The following is a 7,926-nucleotide window of genomic DNA, read 5'->3' as shown; positions in this document are numbered from 1 at the left end:
GTTAAACTCTCCTCTTACCAGCACATGCAAAAAAAAAAAAAAGGTGGAAGCAAAAGTCACAATAATAATATCATAATGGAACTCAAGGAGAAAAAAAAGCATTGAATGGGACAGTGGGTAATTCTCTTGATAAAATCCATTGTGAAGGGATAACAACAATAAATCTCCATACACGTAAAACATAGCAACAAAAATATTACAAATAATTTGACATCAAAAACCATTATAGTGAGATGCTTTAGCTTAGTACTGTGACAAATGAAGATACAAAGTAAATAAGCACAAACACTTATGAACAATATAAATTTATGCTCACAAATAGAAAATATGTATTTTGTCAAATGTATGAGAAATATTTATGAAATTTAATCCTATCCAAAGCCATGAAAAACCCTCAACTTTTAAAAAATGGTAACTGGATGGGCTAGTTTACATCTTTTGTCCAAATATGCACAAAACTAAAAATTAATTAAGATTCCATTGAACAGCAATTTAGCTAAAGAGGGAATAAAAAATGCAATTAAAATGTCTTTAGAAAATAACTGAAATGAGAATAGTATATATCAAAATTTCTAGGATAGTCCAAAATACATAGTCAAAGATAAATTTACATCCCTATGGGCTATGATTTAAGAAAGATAAATGAATGAGATAGCGTCTTATTTAAGAAGCTAGAAAGTTTTAAAAAAGGCAGCTGTAAGGAAGGCAAGAAAAGGGAAAGTAATGGATTAATTAGTAAGTAGAAAAAAAATAAAGTGAATAGATATAAATATGTAGGGATTTTTATAAAGTTATACAACTGGAGATCTGTTGGATTGCCTGATCATTTTAAAACATCTGTATGGCAAAAAACTAAGCATATTAGAAGGCAAAGTGGGAAAATACTTTGCAACTGATATGCCAGACAAAAGTTGATATTGTAATTTCAAAGAAAGTGTGACAAACTATTCAGAAAGTGGTAATACTCCATTGGAAAAACACCAAAGAATGTATGAAAACATGTCTAAACTCAAAAACAGATCTAACCCCATTAGAAACAAAGCAATAGAGATTAATATAACAAAAACCATATATCACTAAACAATTTGATGGGTTTTAGAAATTACAGTGTCTAGTGCTAGTAAGGGGTGTAATAAAAATGTATACAATATGCTTATTAAATTAGTTGAGGATCTAAAACTTCATACACATGCTAAATAGTAATAATGGCATGGAAAAAGAATTCAATGGAAATACAATGTACAGTAAAACTCATCTCTTGGCTGTGGGAATTTATGTTTTGTTTCAATCTTTCTAATCTTCTGTTTATCCAAAATGTGTACACAAGGGCGCCTGGGTGGCTTAGTTGGTTAAGCGACTGCCTTCGGCTCAGGTCATGATTCTGGAGTCCTGGGATAGAGTCCCACATTGGGCTCCCTGCTCAGCAGGGAGTCTGCTTCTCCCTCTGACCCGCCCCCCTCTCGTGCTCTCTATCTCTCATGCTCTCTCTCAAATAAATAAATAAAATCTTTAAAAAAAAAACGAAAAAAAACAAAAACAAAATGTGTACACAAAATTACCCCTATTTTAAACCTAAGTAGGCAATTAACATATATAATTCATGTATTGGTCAATAAAAAAGGCAGCATAAAAATGTGTCACTATATGATCTCAGGTATACAAACAGAAGTTATGAGAAATAATAAGAAGTAACACTGAAAATTTTAACGATTTTTTCTGGATCACTTGATTAAGTGAAATTCTTTTCTCCTTTACATTTTTGCATACTCTATTTTTTCTTATGAGTATGTACTACTTTCTTTTTTTTCTTTTTTAAAGATTTTATTTATTTATTTGACAGAGAGAGACACAGCGAGAGAGGGAACACAAGCAGGGGGAGTGGGAGAGGGAGAAGCAGGCTTCCCGCGGAGCAGGGAGCCTGATGGGGGGCTCAATCCCAGGACCCTGGGATCATGACCTGAGCTGAAGGCAGACGCTTAACGACTGAGCTACCCAGGCGCCCCGAGCATGTACTACTTTCAAATTCAGAAAAAAAGTTCAAAATTTAAAATATTAATGGAGATTAAATGGATTCAATTTTAATAATATGGTTTATAAATTTCAGGGTGATACTTGCATAATTTGAGATGTGCCTATTTATAGCTTTTCCTCTATTAAGAAAACTAACAGGAACTTCTTTTGTAGGATCATGTAAGCATGAATGGCATTTAAGAGGCTTGATTTAATAGACATTACTTACCTGTGTAATAAAACAGTAATTAAATCATTATGCTCTGATTAGATATAGTGTTCAAATACACTAATACAATAACATTTCTAGGTACATCTTTGTTTATGCAGCAAAGGTTTGTCAGTCTATTTGGTTAAATCGATATAAAATTCCTATCCCAATTCTGTCGGGTTTGAGATGAGATCAATCTGCTCTTCAGTGGCTAGCCCTGGGAAAATTCCAGGATAAGGGAAAGAGCATGAAGCACTGCAGTTAACCTTTATACGATTGGTGATGCTATAAAGTTAATGATAACTCTGTAATGGGCTGGGTATGTGTGAGAAAAGAATAGCCATTAAAACCTTATTATCTTTATATGTGGGGTTTCTCTGCCTTCACTTCAGCAGATTCTGCTTGGGTATTATCACTGGGTTGTTATCACCAAAAATAATTATGACAAAAACCTGAGGCTCAGGCTATGATGGTTACAGAAATGAAGATTTTTGTTGGCGATATTTTCTTGCATATGTGTCCAGATGAGTGCCCATTTTTTATTGGGTTGGTTGACTTTTCATTATTGAGTTATAGTGATTCTTTATACGATTTGGATATAAGCTTCTTTTGTCAGATACAGGTATGACAGATGTTTTCTCCTAGTCAATGGATGGCCTTTCATTGTCTTGATAATGTCACTTGAAGATAGGAAGATATTAATGTAGGTGAAGATTGTTATCTCTTTTTTATGTTATCTAATAAATCTTTGCCTAATTTAGGGTCATGAAATTTACTTCTTCTGTTTTCTTCCAGAAAGTTTAGAGTTTTAGCTTTTCATTTAGGTCTGGTTCGTGTCAAATTAAATTTTGCTTATAATGAGACACTGGGTTGAGGCTCATTAATTTCAATAGGGATGCCCAGTTGCTTTAGCACATTTGTTGAAAAGACTTTTTCCTTCATTGAACTGAATTGACACATTTCCAAAAATTATCTGATCATAGATAATATGATCTATTTATGGAAACTCTATTCTGTTCCATCGATCTGTAAGTTTATTGTTATAACAATACAATGTTATCCTGATTGCTGTAACTATATTATAGGTCTTGAATTCAGGCAATGTACATCCTCCAATTTTGTTCTTCTTCAAGATTTTGACTATTTTAAGTCCTTTGCTTCTTCATATAAATTTTAGAATCAGTTCATCAACAAAAAAGACTACTAAAAATTTGAGATTTCATTGAATAGATTGATTAATCTGGGGAAAATGAACATTTTAACAGTTTGAGTCTTCCAGTTTTTGAAAATGGTTTATCATTCTATTTATTTAGATATTCTTTTAATGTTAATTAAACATTGTTAAATTCTTTTTTTTACATGATTGCTAAGTTTCATTCAATAGTTATACCCAATCCTGCTTTGTAAAAACAACAAAATGTCCCTATCAAAACTATATTGTGGTGTGGGTACAGCCTTCTTGTTTTGATACAGCTCTAGAAAATAGTTGGCACCAACTATTTTAACTTAAAAAAACTTTTAAAATGTTTTAAGGGTTGATAAAAATACAGACTAATAATTTCTCAATGCAGCTTAGAGGTTGAGAAAAAGATGCTAAGAGTTAATGAATCTTCCAAATACAGGCAGTCCCTAATATATAGAGCATTTTCCAAATATAAATGGCGACCCCCATTGGGCTCACAGGAGCAGCAGAAACCCCTCTCCTACTTCTCCCAGTGATTGTACTACCACCAGTCACACTAAACCCATTTCTATGGCCCCAGGGAGGGAAAGATGGGAAGAAAAGTGAGGCAGGGCATCTGTCTTGCTGTGCAGAGGCTCTTGCTACAGTTCATGTTCGCCTCCATTCCCACATCTGCCTCCCCCATCTCCACCCAAGCTCCCTGCCAGTGGACAGAACTAGAGAGCTCTTCCTCTCACTGGGTGGACATTGAGGGCAGGAGGGAAGCCACAGGGGCCAGCACTACAAGGTCAGGGTTCCTAGCAATCCAACTTGGAATTCACAAATCATTTTCTTGCATATTAAAAAGCAAAACAAAACATAGTTATAAATGGCAGTTCATTTCAACCATTAGAACATTGCGCTATTAAGCGAGTTAGTGTGTTTGGGGTTAACCCCTAACCACCACTTATGACATTTTTTAATGGGGAAAAAAATGCTCTGGATTTGTAAGAAAAAACTTTCTTATAAATGGCCATTTGAAGGGTGGAGGCAGGAAGCACTTGAGAGAGTAGCAAGGAATGAGTTTCTTGACTCCTTCCTGAGTGAGCAGGGCAGTTGAAAGGGGGGAAATCGGTTTTTGTTTAACAAAGCCATGCACAGATCCCTTCAATGCTCTAGGTGTAAGAGGTGGAGCTCAGTAGATAGCTCACTCCTGCAAGCATTAAGTGTCTAGGCCTCTGTGACTGTGACTAAATAATGCTGTTGCTTTTCAAAATTGTAACAACAATGCAGGTATTTTTAGCACCTGGCATTAGCTTTATAGGCACTCATACCAATAGCTACCCCACCCAAACCCTGTCCTCTGTTAACTGTTGGTCCAATATGAGTGAAGTATAAGAACTGAGACTGTAGCCCTTTAGGGGCCAACTGGGAGAAACTCTGCCTGAGGGGTTAAAGCAAAATGACTCCGGCCAGCCCACTATCTTTCCTGGCAAGAATCATGGAATTGGCCATTTGAGACTTCCTTATCAAACTACTCAATCTTCTGGCCCAATGTCTCCAGATCTCTTCTGGAAACTGAACATGGTCCAGAGGCTCTGCAAAGTTTTATAAAGAGTGCTAAGCAAACTTTTCCTCCTCTTTGCTGTATTGGAGCAAATGGCTTTATCCTAGAAATGTGTCAGAAACAGATCAGAGTCAACAGTCACTTATGTAAAGCTGGTATTTTAGAAGAGCTCTTTAATTATTAAAGATTCAAACCTAAGAACCCAAGGTTCTGGAGCATCTCTTCTTCCCACCATCAATAGGAATAAAGTAAGATAGATAAAGGATTTAAATAATCCCTTTTATCTGGATGCATGTGGACAGAGTTTTAGAAGTCAGGGGGCCTTCTAAACAGGAAGAACTGTGACTTGTGAAAGGAGCTGTCCACATCATTGGTGATGGGCAAAGGCTTAGACTGTAGGCTGATGAGAAAAGAGGAATCATTCCCAGCAAAATCAGCCTGGAAACGAAAGGCAGAGAATGCTAGTAAGATCTGGCCAAGCTTTTAGATGCCAGAAATAGAGTACCTCAGGGTATGAGTGCACAAAATCTTTCTGTAAAGCTGAGACTGAAAACAACTTTTTGGTTTTTGTTAACAGCTGTTGAGGACACGGCGCCTGGGTGGCTCAGCTGGTTAAGCGTCTGCCTCCGGCTCAGGTCATGATCCTGGTGTCCTGGGATGGAGTCCCACATTGGGCTCCCTGCTCGGCGGGGAGTCTGCTTCTCCCTCTGCCCCTCCCCGCTCTCATGCGTGCTCTCTCTCATGTTCTCTGTCAAATAAATAAATAAAATCTGCAAAAAAACAAAACAAAACAAAACAAAAAAAACAGCTGTTGAGGACAAGCAACTGAGGTGTCTCAAGAAGAGTACAGAGCAACACACATGGGGCTGACTGGAAAGGAGCTGCTGGGGGCCAGCAGCTGCAGTCCCGGGGTCAGAAACCATGCCACAGTGAACAGTGTGGTGTGAGCATCCCAGGGATCAGCCGGAGACTCTCACTCCCCGCCATTAGTGTTTGGCTTATAGCCTTGCTCCTCTATACAATGGCAATAGACAAGGTTGTTTTTTATTTTCTTGCCAAGGCTGTAAACTCTGTTACTTAGTGATTCTTGGACCCCAGGTCAGCCAGCAGAGCGCTGGTGCAATGAGGCCATAGGCAACCCCGAGTCACCAGGTCGCACCGTGGCCTTGAACCACCTGCCCTCGAGCCCCTCATAGAGTCCTGTCACATCTGCAGTTATAAAGGAGTACGCACACAGGAAGTCACATTTTGTCCCCACCGGGACATATCTCTTGGCAGCGGTCAGGAAGGTGGGGTGCTCCACGGCTCTGTGATGCCAATGGAGCCTGAGCAGCAACTTCAGATACACAACAGACCATCTCCCCTCCTTTGGGCTAAAAGAAACTCTATTTGAAATCCTACCTCTCTGGAGTCTTGTCTGGCTACAGGGGAAGCAGCAGCCTCCAGATAGGCTCAGGACTTTGTTGTGAGAGGCAGACCGCGGGTCCAACCTGGGCTCATGGCTGTCACCCGTGGGCATGGGCACAGGCTGCTGGGCCCAGCCCAGTTCTCCAGGGCCACCCTGTCACCCGGCTTTTCTCTGGACAAGGTGCTCCTTGCAGCTTTAAGGGCCAATTCGGGGTCTTCTCCTTCACACAAGAACACGTGGTCCTTGGGTTTGTTTGGGTGTGCCAAAGGTGAAGTGGCAGAGACTGGAGAACCCAAAATACCACTGGTCTTCCCACCAGGTAGGTTCAGACACTGAGTCTGCACAGGCATTGATTCATCAAAGATACTACTTCCTTTCCCCTCTGAAGGATTGGTCCTTTTCAGTATGTTCTGAGGCTCTTCAGTGGGTCCAAAAATATTAGATGCCATCCTGTTGGGCCTGCTCCAAGGAGCAGCTTCCAAAAAGATTGCTCCCTCTCCTCCCAAGGGCTTCATGGCCCTGGAGCCGACTGGCCGCCCTCACTCCCTGGACCCTGGAACACGTCACCCATGGCCGGGTGCCTCCTCCAAACATTGTTAAATTTTTTTTGGCCTTAGTTTTAACTTAATTTTCCAATTGTTTGTTGTTAATATGTAGAAATACACTTTTCCTATATTGACTTTTTATTCTGCAACCTTGTTAAATGCACTTATTTTTCTCACAGCGTTTTCTTTTTTTCAATATTTCTTAGTATTTTCTATGTAGACAAATAAAAAAAGGCAAAACCAGAGAGGAAGACAAACCATAAGAGACTCTTAATCGTAGGTAACAAACTCAGGGTTGCTGGAGGAGAGGTGGGTAGGGGGATGGAGTAACTGGGTGATGGACATTAAGGAGGGCACATGATGTAATGAGCACTGGGTATTCTATGCAAATGATGAATCACTGAACTCTACCTCTGAAACTAATAATACACTATATGTTAATTAATTGAATTTAAACTAAAAATAAAATAAAATAAAATACCTCATTAAAAAAAGAAGAAGAAAAGAAAAGACATCCTTGTCGTTTGTTCTGGTATTAAGGGGCAAATATTCTGTCATTTACCATTAAGTATGTAACCTTTAGATATTGAAGATGCATACTCATACACACATATTTTAGTGTTTTGGAAAAACAGATATTTGGTCAGTATGGTAAATGGTTTGTGTATACGAACCCTTATTAATATATTTAAATATTACTTTTAAATTATGGCTATCTATCACCTAAAACATTAAACTGAGCCTTTAACAAATTAAGTCATTTTAAGACTAGTATTTTGAAGATGTGTGGCAGTAAACATACCTGGAAGAAGTCATTCCCAAATCTTTTGCTTGTGTTATTTTTATTTATTTATAACTTATTTATTAATTTGTTATGTATATTATATATATTAATTTATTTATAAATTTGTTAATTTGGATATAGTTGACACACAACGATACGCTAGTTTCAAGTGTACAACATAGTGATTCAGCATGTTTGTACATTATACTGTGCAGCTACCATCTGTCGCTATGCAATGC

At 38.3% G+C, this 7,926-nt stretch overlaps 1 pseudogene; it reads right to left on the bottom strand.

Moving 5' to 3' along the window:
* Positions 1–6,049: 6,049 nt before the first annotated feature.
* Positions 6,050–6,929, bottom strand: LOC112832931 (jupiter microtubule associated homolog 2 pseudogene; annotated as a pseudogene).
* Positions 6,930–7,926: the final 997 nt, after the last annotated feature.

This window comes from Callorhinus ursinus, unplaced genomic scaffold (genome assembly GCF_003265705.2).
Source record: "Callorhinus ursinus isolate GAN/ISIS: 27379988/994484 unplaced genomic scaffold, GSC_fseal_2.0 scaffold25, whole genome shotgun sequence".
NCBI classification, from domain to species: domain Eukaryota; kingdom Metazoa; phylum Chordata; class Mammalia; order Carnivora; family Otariidae; genus Callorhinus; species Callorhinus ursinus.
This window is presented reverse-complemented; position numbering and strand designations above follow the sequence as displayed.